This window comes from Hyperoodon ampullatus, assembly GCF_949752795.1.
Source record: "Hyperoodon ampullatus genome assembly, chromosome: 4".
Classification (NCBI taxonomy): Eukaryota; Metazoa; Chordata; class Mammalia; order Artiodactyla; family Ziphiidae; genus Hyperoodon; species Hyperoodon ampullatus.
Genome location: NC_136917.1, coordinates 129,310,506 through 129,326,409, shown reverse-complemented (window position 1 = coordinate 129,326,409; position 15,904 = coordinate 129,310,506). Strand labels below are relative to the sequence as shown.

Sequence of the window (15,904 nt, the reverse complement as noted above, 5' to 3'; positions counted from 1 at the left end):
CTCTTTTTTCTCTCTCTTGTTACCCCCAATTCAATTTCCCAGTAGGTGTCATTTACTCAGATGCTCTGACAGCTTCTGAAAGATTCTCACGCCCGAGCTATACAGACCTTGCATGCTTTTAAAACACAATGGCAACAGGCTCCCACTGGGGTCCCCCAGCGCCGAATTTCCAGCAGAACCTTTGGAATCGTCGCTTCCGCCTCGTCTGCCCTCGGCTGTGCCTGCCGGCGGCTCTGAACAGCTCAGGACACTTGCAGGCTCCGTGGTACTGTACATTAACTCTGCAGCAGCCCGCTCGGCTGCAGAGGCTGCTGCCCGACAGGGGGTGTGCTGGCGTCAAGGGGGCCCTCTAGGTGGGTTCCCAGACACTGCAGCGCGCCTCGCTCGCCTCCAAGGAAGAGCCGACCAAAGGGGTTAAAGGCACAGCTCGCCCCAAAAAAGCAGATTTCTTCTTTCAGTCAGTGATCACCAGGCAAGACAAGCTAAGCAGCGAGAAGCCTGTAAATAACCTCCCAGGGAAATGACACCTTGAACAAACAGATATTAAGGAGGGAGGGTTTTTGTTGGCTGGGTTTTGTTTTTCCCCTTTTTACCCAATGAAAAGAAAGGAAATCAAAGAAGTCCAGAGAGAGAATCTGCAAATGACAGGGTTTGGTCACTTCGACTCTCTTGTTTTTAAAACACACAAATGCTGGGGAGGGGGTGCCTTGCTGACTTGACGATCTGTAACCATTTAGCTACAGATGCCCACACGGTCATTTTTGGACAGGAAATCCTCTGGAAGCCAGTTCTGCGGAAGTCGGTTATATTTCAGTTGCAATTGCGCATGCCATAAAGCTGCTTGTTTGATTAAGGGGTGTGTGGATTTGAGGCGTGCTGAGATAAAGCTCTGCCATGCCTACAGTGGCTGTTTTGCATTTCCTCAAGCATCCCCCTTTGTTGCAAAAAATCTGTTCAACAATCCCCTGAAAGCACCCCATCGCTGTTGATGCCATTTTGGAGCAAGAATAAAATAGTAAACTCTTGTAATAGTAGGTTAGCAGTTAAATGGTGTTGGTTGGAAATCAGGAGGAGAATGGACTTTACAGTAGCAGTGTATTCGATATTAATGTATCACTTTTTACTTAGGTATTTAAAAAGCCTGTTATGCAATTGCTTATTATTAAATGGAATACTGGCAACATTTAATACATCATGCTATTATCTTCAGCTAGGATTTCCCCAGTGAGGCCATGTCATAGCAGAAAGCATTACACAGAGCTGTGGGGGGAGTGGGGCGTGGCATTTCCCACAAATTCAAAACCAGGTCTAAAGAAATTTGGTCGTGAAAACTGCCATGATTTGGGGAGTTTTCATGTTGATCAAACGATAATCCTAATGAAAGTATTCCTGGCCAGAGGAAGAACTGAGTGATTCATTTAAAAGCAATTTGAACTTGTAGGTTCAAAAAGATGGTACCACAGCTGAAAAGGAATTTGAGAATATTTCCTGGGATTTCCTGTAGCCTAGGCAGTGTCCTCACGACCTCCTTTTGCTGAAGGAAATAAATCTCTTCCATAAAGCCATTTGTGATCTGAACCAGAAGACTCCAGTCTGAATTGTTTTTAACAAGCTATGAATGCTTGAACCAAGCATCACTGAGTAATTCAAAATTTGATATTACATGAGATATTTAAATATTATTATTTAAGAGCAAGGAACACTTACAATGTCCCAGCCTCTGTACTCAGTGCTATACATTATTATCTCATTTAATCCTCACAACAACACTATCAGGGATGGATTATTATTAGCCCTGATCTACAGATGAGGAAATTGTGGCACTCTAGGATTAAGCAGCTTGCTCAAGGTCAAATATCTAGTAAGAGTCACAATTTGAACCAAGAAACTCTGTCTCCAAAGCCTGCCTGCATTACCACTATATTTTGGTGCCTCTGTACATAAGAACACCATCTTGCATTAGTGCTATGCTTTCTAAAATTTTATTTTTACAGGTATTATTTTAGCCTCACAGAACCATGCTGAGGAGAGTAGGACATTTATTATGACAACTTTGGAGATGAATTTCCAAAATGGTAGTATTTGCTCATCATCACACATCATGTTAGTAGTAGATGTGGAAGAAAGTTCAGATTATTTGATGATTATTTGACAGGTTAGTGTTCTTTGATGATGATGATGATAGAATGGTGGATATTAACCTATTTCAAAACCAATAGTTAGTTCTCACACTACATAAAAGAGTATGTCTCCATGGAAAGTAGCAAATACAAAGATTTTTAAAAATGATATAGAAATTTATTTTCCCTTGTAATAAACATTTATTTGAAATTTCCTTATTTTTTACTTCATTCTACTCTACTCTGTTTGTATGCCGAAGTGATACCCATGGGTGAAATAATACCAAAAATATCTCTGAATCTCTCTCAATTACCACACAGTTCAACATTCAATACTTGTTAGCTATGTTTCCATTTGTGGGCAATGATATAATAAATCACTTAAAATTTTTTTTAAATGTAAATAATTTAGTCATCGGCTTACTAGAGGAAATGTAAACTTAAAATATATGTAAACTAAGAGGAGATTTCCACTGAATATTTTTAAAGTAAACTTTTCTTGGCTTTTTATTTCTATTTTTATAGATGCAACTGTCTAGAATAAGGTATAAATTAGAACGAAAGGACACACAACTGAGAAGCTATGATAAATAGTAGAAAAGCCAAATTTCTGCCTGAGGGACAACAAAGAAAAAAAAGTAATTTACTTCACAGTTCAGGGAACCAAGACTACACATTAATAAGCAATCCTAAACTGAGTATTTTGAAAACTCAAGGCAACAAACATATATAAAAGAATGGGCTTGCTTAGAGAACAGAAATAGCTGATTTCCAGCATTTTTATTCCATGTATATTATAAACAGGGTCTTCAGAGTTATGACCACTATTTTACAAACTGATACTTCACAAGACTTATTTAATATTTCACAAATGTGTGGTCTTCATGAAACAACATTTGGGCAGAACTAATAGGTTGGTAATTAGAAAAAAAAGTTCTCAAAGATGAATAATGTTGATGGACTAGGGTAATACAAATCTGTTTTTTCTACTAAAAGGTAATCATGGAACCTCTAAGAAGTATAGGAGTAAGCATAAAAAATTACTTTTATGGCAGATCCCAGCCCCATCATTTCAATCAATAAAGGAGCTCTAATTATTAGCAGGACACCACAGATTGGCACAAACTTCCTACAGCCATGGTGTAGGCTCAGCTCTAACAACACAAAGGCTAGTCATCCTCTCCTTTTTAAAATTTTAATCCCAAGATGAGTATTCAGTCTTTCAAGGATGGACTCACATTAACTATCCTCATAGGAGACTGATACAAGAAAAAAATTTAAAAACAGGATGCCATTTTATTGATAAAGTGTAAACTACAAACTCTGAGCAAACTGAAAACTCTAACATTTTCATGAAAGACTGTTTACTGTACTTTAAGTCAGAGAAGAATTAACTAACCAGTGTCCCCATGCCCTTCTCCTATAATTAAAGTCTCTTTCTGCCATGGCTAGGGGGTTTTGCTCCCAAGGGTGATGGTGTTCAAACTAAATTCCTGGGAGTCCTGTGGTTTTGCAAAGTTGCCTCAAGCCAACTCAGGGCAAAGGGAAGGCCGACTACCTTGTACTGTTTCAACCAGAGCCCCTCTGCTTTTACCTGTTTTATATCTAGATTTGGTTTGAAAAGGGGAGTTCTTTAAAAAATGTTTACAAAAACATAAGAGTAGGAATACAAAATTAACACTTTCTAGGTAAAGTCTTATCCCTGTATTGTCAGTTTCAGGACTCCATTCTCTTCAAACCCCTTCAATTTCACAATGAGTTTAATACAAATGATTAAGTGATATCTTTATGCTAACATAAGCATAGCATAATAAAGACACACCCTAGTCCAAACCTTGTGTGTTTCCTAAAACTCTTAAGTCACTTATCTGACAGTCACTTATCTGATGTAATGACTTAACTCATTGATTTTCCCTAGTTTCACTTTCAGAATGAAATTTTAATTTCAAGTGTTAAGGTGTATCTTTCGGTCACCATCACATTTTGCTATAACCAATAGCTACTATCAATGATTGCCTCTTAAGTAACTTGGGTGAAATAAAATGAAAACTCCTGTAGGTTTAGATATGGACAAGGGTCTAAAAGGTACTCTATGATTAATCTTCTAGGAATCCTAATTGTCATTTCAGATATTTTAGAGAAGCTTCCCATTCTTTCAAGAGGCTGGTTAACTTTTGCATAAAAATATTTATATATACAAATACCCCTGCATAATTTTTTAACACGCTCTCTATATTAGCTGTATGAGTATGTTAGAAGATAAATAGAAGATACAGTCACTTGGATATCTTGGGGGATATGACTTCTTCACCAAAAGCCAAAAAAGCAAAATATTTTTTAAATTGTCTAATAAAAATGAAATTTATGTGACTTTTTGCTTATGCATGTGTATGTGTGTGTAAATATACATATTTTTGTTCTATGTATTATATATATCATCAATTAATAAACAGGTGAGAGTAGCTTCCCAGTACACAGAATGAGACCCAAGATGACTGCATATTCCCCACTCCTACCTCCGAGTAGGAAAAGAACATTCAAGACCAAATCCTCTCTCCCACCGCTGCAGAAAACCAGTCCCAATCCCAACAGTGTCTTTCTCTGTGTATTTATAACACCAAAAACGTTGCTGGCACTCAGTAAACAAACGTTAACTAATGACCATGTTGATAGTGATGACTTCCCACTTCTGGCAAATTCTAGCAAAGCCTGAAGGCACACTGTTCAGCACCTTTATAACTAAAATAAGAGGAGCTCTTTATGAAGCCATGGTTTCAACCGCTAAGAATCAGGGAACTGGGTCATGTTTCAGCAAGTTGCTAGTTCATTCAATTTCTACATGTTCTTATGACCAAAAATACAACCACCAACAGAAAAGTGAAAAAGAAATTCATTAAACACCCATTTTGATCACCTAAAACCCACAGATGCTTTGATGGAAATTTTCATGATTTAACTAACATAAGTCATTTTGGATCATATAGACTAAACTTAAATCTTCTCATCTTAAATGATAAATAAACACATTTACAGGACAAAATTCTCATACCATCAAACACAATACATTTCATAATTGGGATATTTAGAAAGCTTGCTAAATTCCACTTTTAATATCTTTGAAAGTAGAAGTGTTGGAATAACTAATGCTAGGATACAAAGAAAGCACTTACTATTGATTACTCAAAAATCAAATGTGGAAAAAAATCTACAGCAAGTTTGAAGAAGAAAAAGTCAAATTTGTATTCTTTCTTAGAGTCTCAAGATGTGAGCCCTTAATTTCAGGTTCTGCCTTTCACTTTTTGTGTAATTTTGAACAACTCACTAAAACTCTGTGAGGCTCAGTTTCCTTATTGTAATGGAAATAATAGCAAACTTATAGGTTATTATTATTTTTAAATTTCTGGGGTAAATTATAGAAAACACTTTGTAACATGAAGAGAGCTCCTTAAATGTTGCTCACATATACTTTTAATTCAATCATTAGAAAATGTAATAAAATATAGATTCTTCACATGGTCTGCAATTTACTTAAATTAAAATGGAAAAAAAAATGGAAACAAAAACCAATGAGATAGTATTGGAAGTCCCTTCTGAAACGGAATTATATTTCATGTCTACCTTAAACTTTTCTAAAAGCTTTGCATCATATTTGTTTCAGAAATTTAAAGGAGTAAAAATATTTCTCATGTAATAAGATAAGGCCCAGCTTCAATATATACCCATGTTTCTGGGATAGTATAGATTTCTAAGAATGACTTGGAAAAAATATCTGAAATATTGGTAGGTGAAAAAAAAAAAACAAAAACCCCTCAGGTTTGCAGCCTAACATTTTTAATATGAATTACTTAATATGAATGTAAATATGCATGTGAATATAAATATATATTTATGGCAATATAGAGGAAAAGATCTAGAAGGATATACATCAAACTACTGACAAACTAATCACCTCTGAGATAAGGAAGTAAAAGTAGGCCTCATTAAAAAAGGATTTTCACCTTTTACTTTACATATTTCTGAATTGATTAATCTTCTTAATGAGAATATTTCCATGTATTATTTGCATAATTGAGACACCAATGAAGAGAAAAATATACCTAGTATTTATTAAGGAAGAATAGTCATTTATAGTTAATATCAATGTATTGGAATATCAAACCCAAGTTTCTAATATTTGTCAGATAGAATCTCTGGTAGACTTGAAATATCTAACGTCAAACCTCAAAACCGAACAGTTAAATTCAAAACATATATTCAAGAATTCAAACATTGCACTAACATCATTAGCTAAATCAATATCAAGTCTTAAAAAGAGAAACGAGTAACTGATTTATTCTTTTTCCACGTCCATACAAACACTGTAACTGGGGCCAGAAGCAGTACTTATTCAGAGTTGGAACCATCGACATTAAAGCTATATCTACTTGCAAAATGAAATATCTGATCGCACATCTTGATAACAGGACGTGTTTATTTTACTCCAGCTCAAATATGTAAGTATCTGCAAACCTGAAGATTTCCTAACTCCTTAATTCTGATCCTACTTTGTATCTGCTGGTATATTTCTTTTAAAAAATGTAAGGTAGTTACGTACCTACTATAGTAGTAGTATTGGGTTGGCCAAAAACGTTCATTTGGGTTTTTCCATAACAACTTACGGAAAAACACGAACAAACCTTTTTGGCCAACCCAATATACAGTATATATGTCTTCTGGTCCAGGTAAATCCAAGAAATTATTTTTACCTACTTTTAGAATGGAATAGGATTGATGGTCTACCATTTATATTTTCAATCTAATTTATTGTTTCTTTAATATTCTGGCAATGAATTACTCTTGGTCCTGGGTTTAAGGTCTTTTTTAATTGTAATTTGGGGAGGGTATATTTTCATAGCCATTTTCATAGGAAGTTAAAAGAAGCTGCATCAAAATCTGCAAATCACATGTCATTTAAAATTCAAAGACCTCAATTGCCACTTCCAATACACACACACGCTCCCACTCACACACCATTGACAGTTAACTAAGTAAAAGAAATTATGACTATGATATTTACAAATTATATGTATATATTTATAATGTAGATATTACATATACATATAAAGACACATATGTATGTATCGTTATTTCAACACATATTTACTGAATGAGGACATTGCTACTCCATTTTTTTTTTCAGTTATCTTTGAAATAGAGAGCTAATGATCATCATAAGAAGAGAAATTCCATCAGGGCACTGGGAATTTTTTGGTTGGTTTTGTCCCTGTGGTATCCCCAGTGCCTAGAATAGTGTCTGGTGCATAATAAGTGCTCAGTGAAATATTTGTTGAGTGAACAATTATCATAAATGAATCAATCACTATACCAAACATGATTATTTTTGTCTGCCTACAGCTGTTTCTAAAGAGCTTTCCTTACCTACACCCTTATTACCCTTCTAAAACCTGACTGCAATAGATACGAAAACTTGACACACTGGCACCTGATTCATTCACTGGATAGAAAACATTAATATTACATATTTGGAATGTGAATGGTCATAAGAAAATAGGGAATCTAATCAGTTCCAGATGAGCTTGAACCAAAATGTTATGTGGACTTAGGGGCTGAAGGCATTTTGGGTCAAGTGCAAACTAATGACTAAGGAAATTGTAGCAATTACAGATAGAAGCAGGCAAAGAGCTGAAACACAGAGACAAACAGAAATGGATGATTATATAGCCACAGAAAGAGGAGTTGCCTCAATTCTTGAGTTTTACAAATCCAACAAGACCCAGTTCCATTTCGTTTCCGTGATTTTCTGTATCTTTCCAGTAACTATATTCCCTCCTTTCTCACAGAAGCTAGTCTAAGTCAGTTTTTCTTGCAATCAAAATCTTGACTGACAAGTCACCATATAAGAAATTTTATGTTGCTATTCATAAATCCTTTCCCTCCCTCCCAAAATAAAGCAATTTAAAATTAAGGCTATATTGTAATAGTGAATTAGCCAAGTGAATTAGCTTGACATTGAATTGATGGTTACTCAATCAAGGGGCTTAAATTAAAACACACATACACACACACAGAGGAATTAACAATTAATGTATCTACATGTATATCCACATGCAGGGATTCTGGAGAGAGCATCCTTTTTCTCTGACTGACATCTAGTACACTTCCAGGCAAAATATTAGCTTCTTATTTTTCTCAAACCCCTTTCATCATTTTATTCACTGAATGTTAATCTGTTTCACATAAGGAGGCAAAAGAAAGAGAGAGAGAGAGATTAAGGAAGGGGGAAAATAGTGTGATTTTTATTAGCTTTATGGAGGAAGAGAATTTAGTACTTGAAAGACATAATTCCTTTTTAGGGAGAAAAAAGGGCATTCATATGATTATTTTAAAATAATCATTTAACAGTTTTAAAATATTAAAACATTGAAACCAGAAGTCAATATTTTAGAATAATTGTTTTAAAGTCATTTTGGTATAATTAATTAAAACATTCTTTGCATTTGAGTGCAAAATAAATTCAAGGCTAATTACTAAATCCTAGTTGCCTATTGTAGACAGATAACTCCTCCGTCACCTAGCATTTAATATCTTCTGCTCTGCTCTGTTTTTTAATGTTCTGACTTGGAGCAGAATCCATAATACTGGGCACTTGAAACTACCAACTAGCCTGCCTCTCTCTCTAATTGGTATACTCCACCCCTAAAAATATCACTACAGACCACACAGCTCACTTAACAGATACAAACAGGCAAACATAAACATCATGTCCAAAACTGAAAAAAGAAAAATACTAATATGTGATCTAATTGCCTAGCCATGTAGCTTATACTTTTCTCTATGGGAAGCACATCATATGAGTAGGGAAGAAGTCAATGTGAATTGTAACATGATTTCATCTGCCGTTTTTAGTTCTGAGGTTTGTAAAATGGATAAAGACACAAAAGAACTTTAAATTTTTCCACAAAATAAAGTAGCAAAGCTGATCAAACAGTAAGTTTACTTTGAGGATTTCTCCACTCTTCTCACTGACCCTTCCCCTTTAGATTGTTGATGGAACAGGTAGATGAGGATCTGATCCTTTGTTACCAGGATTCTCAGCAAGCGTCCATGATTTTTGAAATGCCTGCGTTATTTTTAAAAGGATGGAAGTTGCACTGGAAGCAGGAAGAAAGTTAATGAATAAACTCCTCACCTTTCTCCCTCTACCCAACAAGTACCCACTGATTAGAGGCACAGGCCATTTGGATGAGGCTACCATAGTGTGTCAAGGGTTGGAATATTTTTGTTCCTGAAGGAGAAGGATCAAGCCATTGTTGCAACCCAGAATCCCTGGTGACTTCTCCTCATGGGCTGTACCTTTTGTGAGCAAGTGACAATCCTAAACTCCCAGTCCTAAGGAGTCTGAAAGGAAGAAGAGGAGACTAAAGACAAGGGCAAGTGAAAGGCAGTGGAGTGGGATAGAAGGGCACAACCATTAATACTAACTTTCCCATTTCCCTTGCTTTTCACAATGACCTACTGCTTCTTACACCTTTAACACAGATCTTCTTTGAGATTCTTCCACTGGTGCATAGGTGTTTTAAAAATCAGAATATTTGCTGGACAGTGTAAATAATTTTCCTTTCAAATATTAGAGGATGATTGAAAGGAGAAACATGCAACTAGAGATACAAATGTAATGTGCTATTGTCAGGACATTAAAAAATGTTTTTAAAGAGTATTAATATTATAACAAAGTTATTGAAAATAAGGACATGTGATATGTATTCAAAACACATTTTATTTTCATTTCTCACTACCCCTTTAAGTTTTATTTATGGAGAAAGTCTTGTCACTTTTCTGGGCAATCTCAGGCAACAGAGAACTTTATATTCTCTTTAAACCATCAACTCAGATTCTATTCAGATATTAGAATGTCCCTTCCAGGGATTTCCCTGGTGGTCCAGTGGTTAAGAATCCGCCTTCCAATGCAGGGGATGCAGGTTCGATCCCTGGTCGGGGAACTAAGACCCCACACACTGCAGGGCAACTAAGCCCATGTGCCACAACTACTGAGCCTGCGCACTCTGGAGCTTGCACTCCACAACTAGAGAGAAGCCCACATGCCACAACGAAGAGCCTGTGAGCCACAATGAAGATCCCGTGTGCCGTAACTAAGACCCGACACAGCCAAATAAATAAATAAATATTTTAAAATAGATAAATAAAAATAAAAATAGAATGTCCCTTCCAAACTGTAATCTGAAACTCCAAACTTGATTTAACTCACATCTTCCAGCTCCCAGCTGGACCCACTGCAGACTAGCTGCTTGTAACAGGGTAAGTGGGTGAGGCAGCGGTAAGGTTTATCTCCCCCCTCCTTGCTAGCCTGACTTCACAGCTGCTGGTACTGACTACTCTGGGGTTGGAGAGCATGGAGAGAGGTGATGAAAGGAAGGAGAAGATTTTTTTTTTTCAACTGGCACTGTCATAAGATGGCATCTTGCATTGGGGACCTGGCAGATGTTGAAAGCTGCCTCTTTGTCTCGTGGGCACTTTTGTGGGTTCATCAGCCACATCCCTGCTGGTCCCTCTGGCGACAACTCCTAGGACCCAGGAAGAGCTTGTGTTCAGAGTACTGCTGGTTCATCAGCCCCCCAACAAGCCCACAGTTTTCTAGGGATCCAATCCTTATAAACCCAAACCCTTGCTGTTGAAGTCCAAGTGCCTTTTGGCTCAGGGCCAGCTCTCTGTCACATGCGGTGTACACCCAGTCCATGGGAAAAAATTCCCACCATCGAATCCTCTTTTTCTGGGCTTGATGTGAATGAGATGACTGCATCCCCTTTGAGGGAAGAGAGGGTAGGGCTCATAGCACCACCCAGTTATCTCTTTCTATAAAAAACTGAATAATAGCTTTTCATAAGTTGCACTTCCTTTCCCCTCTCTGAACTCTGTTATTTCCTTGATCTGAGTTAAGGGCCCTGGTCTTAAGTGGCCCAAGTGTCATGAAACTGACTCTTGGCCACCTATTTTGAAACTTGGAACTTAGGACGGGCACCACACTTTGGAATGTGGCTATTGTACCTCACTGCCTTGGTTGAAACTTCTGTTTTAACATTTGTTACCATGTGATTAACACCATGGTTCCTTTACCATCGCTGGTCAACCACTCAACATCCACCCTCCCTCTTCCTTGTTGGCAGAAACCCAATTATTTTTATGGGAATTCACTTTTTGAGGCAGCTAAGTACTCAGAGAAAGTGACTCCCTGCCCAGCTCAGAGGTAAATCCTCAACAGTCTAATCCCATTTTCTGGCCAGTAATTCCTTTATGTCCTAAGACCAAACTTCGCCAAAGAGATATAAAAGGAAGTCAGCTGAGAGGACTTCTGGGAGAAGCGTTTCTTAAAAAGAGAAGCACAAAAAAGAAAGGGTTCATTTTCTACCTTTGGACCTTGTGCCTGGCTGGGGCCATGATCTTGTGATAATTAAGGAGAGTCAGTCTGAGCAAAAAGACAACATGCTAAGAAGGCAAACAGAACCTGGGTGATGTGCCTGAGCCTCTTAATTACCATCCCTGAAAACTAACTAAATAAACAAATAAATAATACAAATAAATAAAACAAAAACAAAAAGAAACCATCCCTGGAATGCTCTACCTTGGAATTTCATGTTATAAGACAATACATCTTCCTTATTTGTTTATGTTAAGCCATTGAGTTAGCAGCTCCAAACTTGCACAAAGGCATCCTCCCTGAGAGAGTTTAACATGAAACACTGATTATAATCCAGGGCACTTCTCAGTAGGTAACCAAGTTAGAAGAGGGAAGCTTATAGTTTCTCACATTTTTTTTTCTTTCTAAATAGCTGGTGAGTAAGCTCATCTGCCAAAAAAACACTTTTTTTTTTTTTTTTTTTTGCGGTACGCGGGCCTCTCACTGTTGTGGCCTCTCCCGTTGCGGAGCACAGGCTCTGGATGCGCAGGCTCAGCGGCCATGGCTCACGGGCCCAGCCGCTCCGCGGCATATGGGATCCTCCCAGACCGGGGCACGAACCCGTATCCCCTGCATCAGCAGGCGGACTCTCAACCACTGCGCCACCAGGGAGGCCCCAAAAAAACACTTTTAAAATCAGATGTTTAATTCTCAAAATTGCAATTGCTATTATTGAACTGAATCAACAGTTGTGATAACTGATGACACCTGTGACAACCAATGTAAATAAAAACAAACAAAAGCTATGTTCAATTTGCAAATCCATCATTTATCAGTAGGCTTGGATCTCTCTTGGAGTTCACGGGGTGGGTGGAAACTAAAGAGGTTTCTTATATTACATGATATTGTCAATACTCAGGGCAAGGATCACATTCTAATCTTAGGAAATCAGAAGATGATGTGTGTGCCAAAAACCCCTTGGAAAGCGAATCATACTTTCTGCTGAATTCCATTTAAAGGATCAAGCCAGGACCTATTTTACTATTCCATATTATGACGTGGGTGTGCTTATTTTAAATCACTTTCAGAGAAACACTAGGTGACTAATTGTGACAACGATATGTTTGCAGACTCACACATTCACAAGAACAGCAGAATAATGAGCTAATTTTTGTAAAGTACAAGATGGAATTTACTGAAAGCCGGTGGCCTAAGCTATCATAATTGTCCCTTATACTCCAAGAAGACACTTCTAGTAAACTTGCTACCCACATCTTTGCTTTTGGATAAACAGGCCAAGGTATAACTAATCCTCTTCCCATGAAACTAAGTCTCTGGTATTTGAACACGCTTCCTATTGGGAGAACTTTCAGCCGTATGAAGTTCTGCTTTTTTTTGTTTTAACCTCCACTGTCTGAATGGCGTCCCATAATGAGGCACCATTAGTCTTAACTGTTCTTCAGTCCATGCTGTTGTCGTTGTTCTGTTGATGCTGTTTCTTTGATGGTTCATGAACACTGAAGTGGATGCACATTTCTATTTGGATGGTCTCTCCCTTCTTCCTCTTTGTGTGCAAGCTCCAGCTCACTGATACGGGCACCCTACCCTCAGTACTGTTGAAATTGCCTTTTCCGTTTTTTCTTCCCTTACTCAAGTTAATCCAAGGATGAGTTTATCCTTCTTATCATTAGCCTCGTCCTCCTGCCTCTAGTCCCCAACCAAAGCTTGAGATTGATAAACCTAAGTCCCAATTTTGCCTCTTTCTGTATTACATCTTCTAGGAGCCCTGAGTATAAATGAGCTAATTTGCCCTGCTAGGTTAATAGAAGTGATTCTGAAGAAGGTGTGGTTTGGTGGATGGAGCCCAGGTGTTTGGTATTATTAGACAGACCTGAGGTCTCTCATCACTTCATTCAGCTTGGGCTCATTTCTCAACCTTCTCTGAATCTTAATATTTTTCCCTCTGGAAAACAACAATGATATCTATTTCTTAGGTTTGTTTGGGATTACTATAGTACAATGACTGTATATGGGAAGGTATAGGTTAACCACTTAACACATACAAGAAATCAATACATATTTGTTGCCCTTGACCTCCTCAAATGTTTGCCATCTAACCTGCTGACTTCAATGGTGGGAATGTTAAATTTGGGAAGAAGAAAAACAACACTGTAGAAATATGAGAAAGCTAAATAGTATAGGCATCTCCAGCAATGACTAATGCAAAGTGAGTTAGCAGAGTAGGCTACAAACATAGCCATCGTATGATTTTTGTATCATTTGCTTTAAGGAGAACCTATCAATTAATCAGAATAAGACCAACAACCCAAAAGACAAATGGGAAATGGATGCAAATAAACATCACATAAGGAGAACTGCAAATAGCCAATAGCCATTTGAAAAGATGTTCTATCTCACTGATAACCAAAGGAATAAATTCAAACTGCAATGAGAAATTTTGCCTGTCACATTGGTAAAAATGAAAGACTAAAAATATCCAATGATGGTGAGGGGGTGGTATACAGGTATACCCAAAACATTTGGTGGAAACACGGATTGGAAAGACCTTATTGTAGTACAAATGAGTAGACTTTTTAAAATGTAAAATCACATAACTTTGATTTGCAGGAGCCTATCCTACAAAAATGATTCCTTTAGTGCAAATACACACACACACACACACACACACACAAGGATATTCATTTGGGAACTGTTGACAGTAATAAAAGAATCCTGTTTCTATCTCTCTGACCAGATGCTGAGTTCTTGGAGAAGTTGTACCTTTCTCTCTCCTCACTAATAACTTCCAAGCCTCCAAACATTTAATAGGGTTGAAGACGCTTAAAAACATATACTAACAAAGACAAAATACTAACAAATGATCGAGACATTTTTAGTATGTATAAAGACAATGATATAGATGTATAAAATGTGTGGGTGATTTGCTGTTTTCAGAGCTAAAAATAAATATTTAATAATTAGGGATCCTAAGTCCAAACAGATATTTTCTATCCATTTAAAATTTTTGAAACATTTTACAATATAATTGATATTCCACTTTCCAATCCTTTGTAAAATATATTTATAATTTTGATTATAAATTTATTTCTAAAGACCTAACATATTTACAGAAAATTAAAACAACCCATCAAACTCAATTCTGTTTTATGTCTTTCTTGCTTTATATCTCCACTCCCACCCACCATGGTAACTGCAAAGTTTTGCTTTGCTTTGTTTTGCTTTGCTTTCTTGTCACACTTTCTCCAACATCTGAAAAACATAAGGAACACTTATTATAAGCTAAAATTGATCTCATTTATCCCAGGAACACAAAATTTCTCAAATGAGGGTATAAACTGTTACTACAACTCTTGGGCCCTGTTCTTTCTATTAGAATCTAATTTTCTTGCAATAAGGGATGGGGAGAGGGAGATGGTGTCTTTCAAATACAAAGACCATGCCCCTAATATCATCAGCAAAGAGTGCCTCTGGGTCACTTTTACCAACAGTGAAATTGAGCCTCTTCAGTCACACCATCTGGACCAAAGTGGCATCGTTAAGTGCATCCATTAGTGAGCTGTCTGACCCAGGCCATGAAACAGACTAAATGGAACTAATCCAACAGAAACTCATTAGACTGGTAGGCAGCCCAACTTGGCTATTTTATTGTACTGATAACTAAGATCCAGGCTTTAAAATGAAACAGTGCCTTCTTTCTCAAGGAGAACTATACTCTTTTGACAGGAAACATATATAAAACTCCTTTCATCAGTGTGAGCCCCAAATCAGCCTGGTGTAAAGGATGTATCTGTATAGCTCCGGCTATGTAAATTGAGCTGAGCTTCTCAAAAGAACATCATATTAATTGAAGCATTAGTATAAGAAACGAATTAGCTTCCTTCCACACACCATTTAGAACTTTTGGAAATGAGGGGAGAAGGATGAAATAAAGCTAACATTTTTGAGTCCCTCTGATGGCGAAAGGTTTTGTGCACTGAGTTTTACACAAGTTATTTCTTTTAATGTTTGTAATAACCCTATAAAGCTAGTATTAACATCACCCACTTTATAAGTGAGGAAGCTAAAGAGCCTAGAAGGGGTTAGGTTCTTGCTCATGGACCCAGAAAGTAAGTGTCTGAGCTGCGACTGGACTCCAAAACCACTTTGCCCACCGTACTGTGAGAGCAGCCTCATCCTGTGGATTTAGACCTGGCTGGACAGGACTGTGGGCAGGGGTAATAATAGAGAGAGTAGATACAGTAAAAACGATCATGAGCTGTGTAACTAGTAAGTACCAGACACAATGCTAAACACTTGACTTGCTGTTCTCCATTTAATCATCCAGAAAAGTACTACTAGTCTGTCCATTTTA

General features: G+C 37.3%; 1 protein-coding gene across 3 annotated transcripts in view; it reads right to left on the bottom strand.

The window, feature by feature from the left end:
• PDE4D (phosphodiesterase 4D) overlaps nucleotides 1-15,904 on the bottom strand; it is a gene marked incomplete at both ends in the record, with an annotated part of 1,136,097 nt that overhangs the window by 569,113 nt on the left and 551,080 nt on the right. The gene's annotated exons all lie outside the window — the stretch shown is intronic.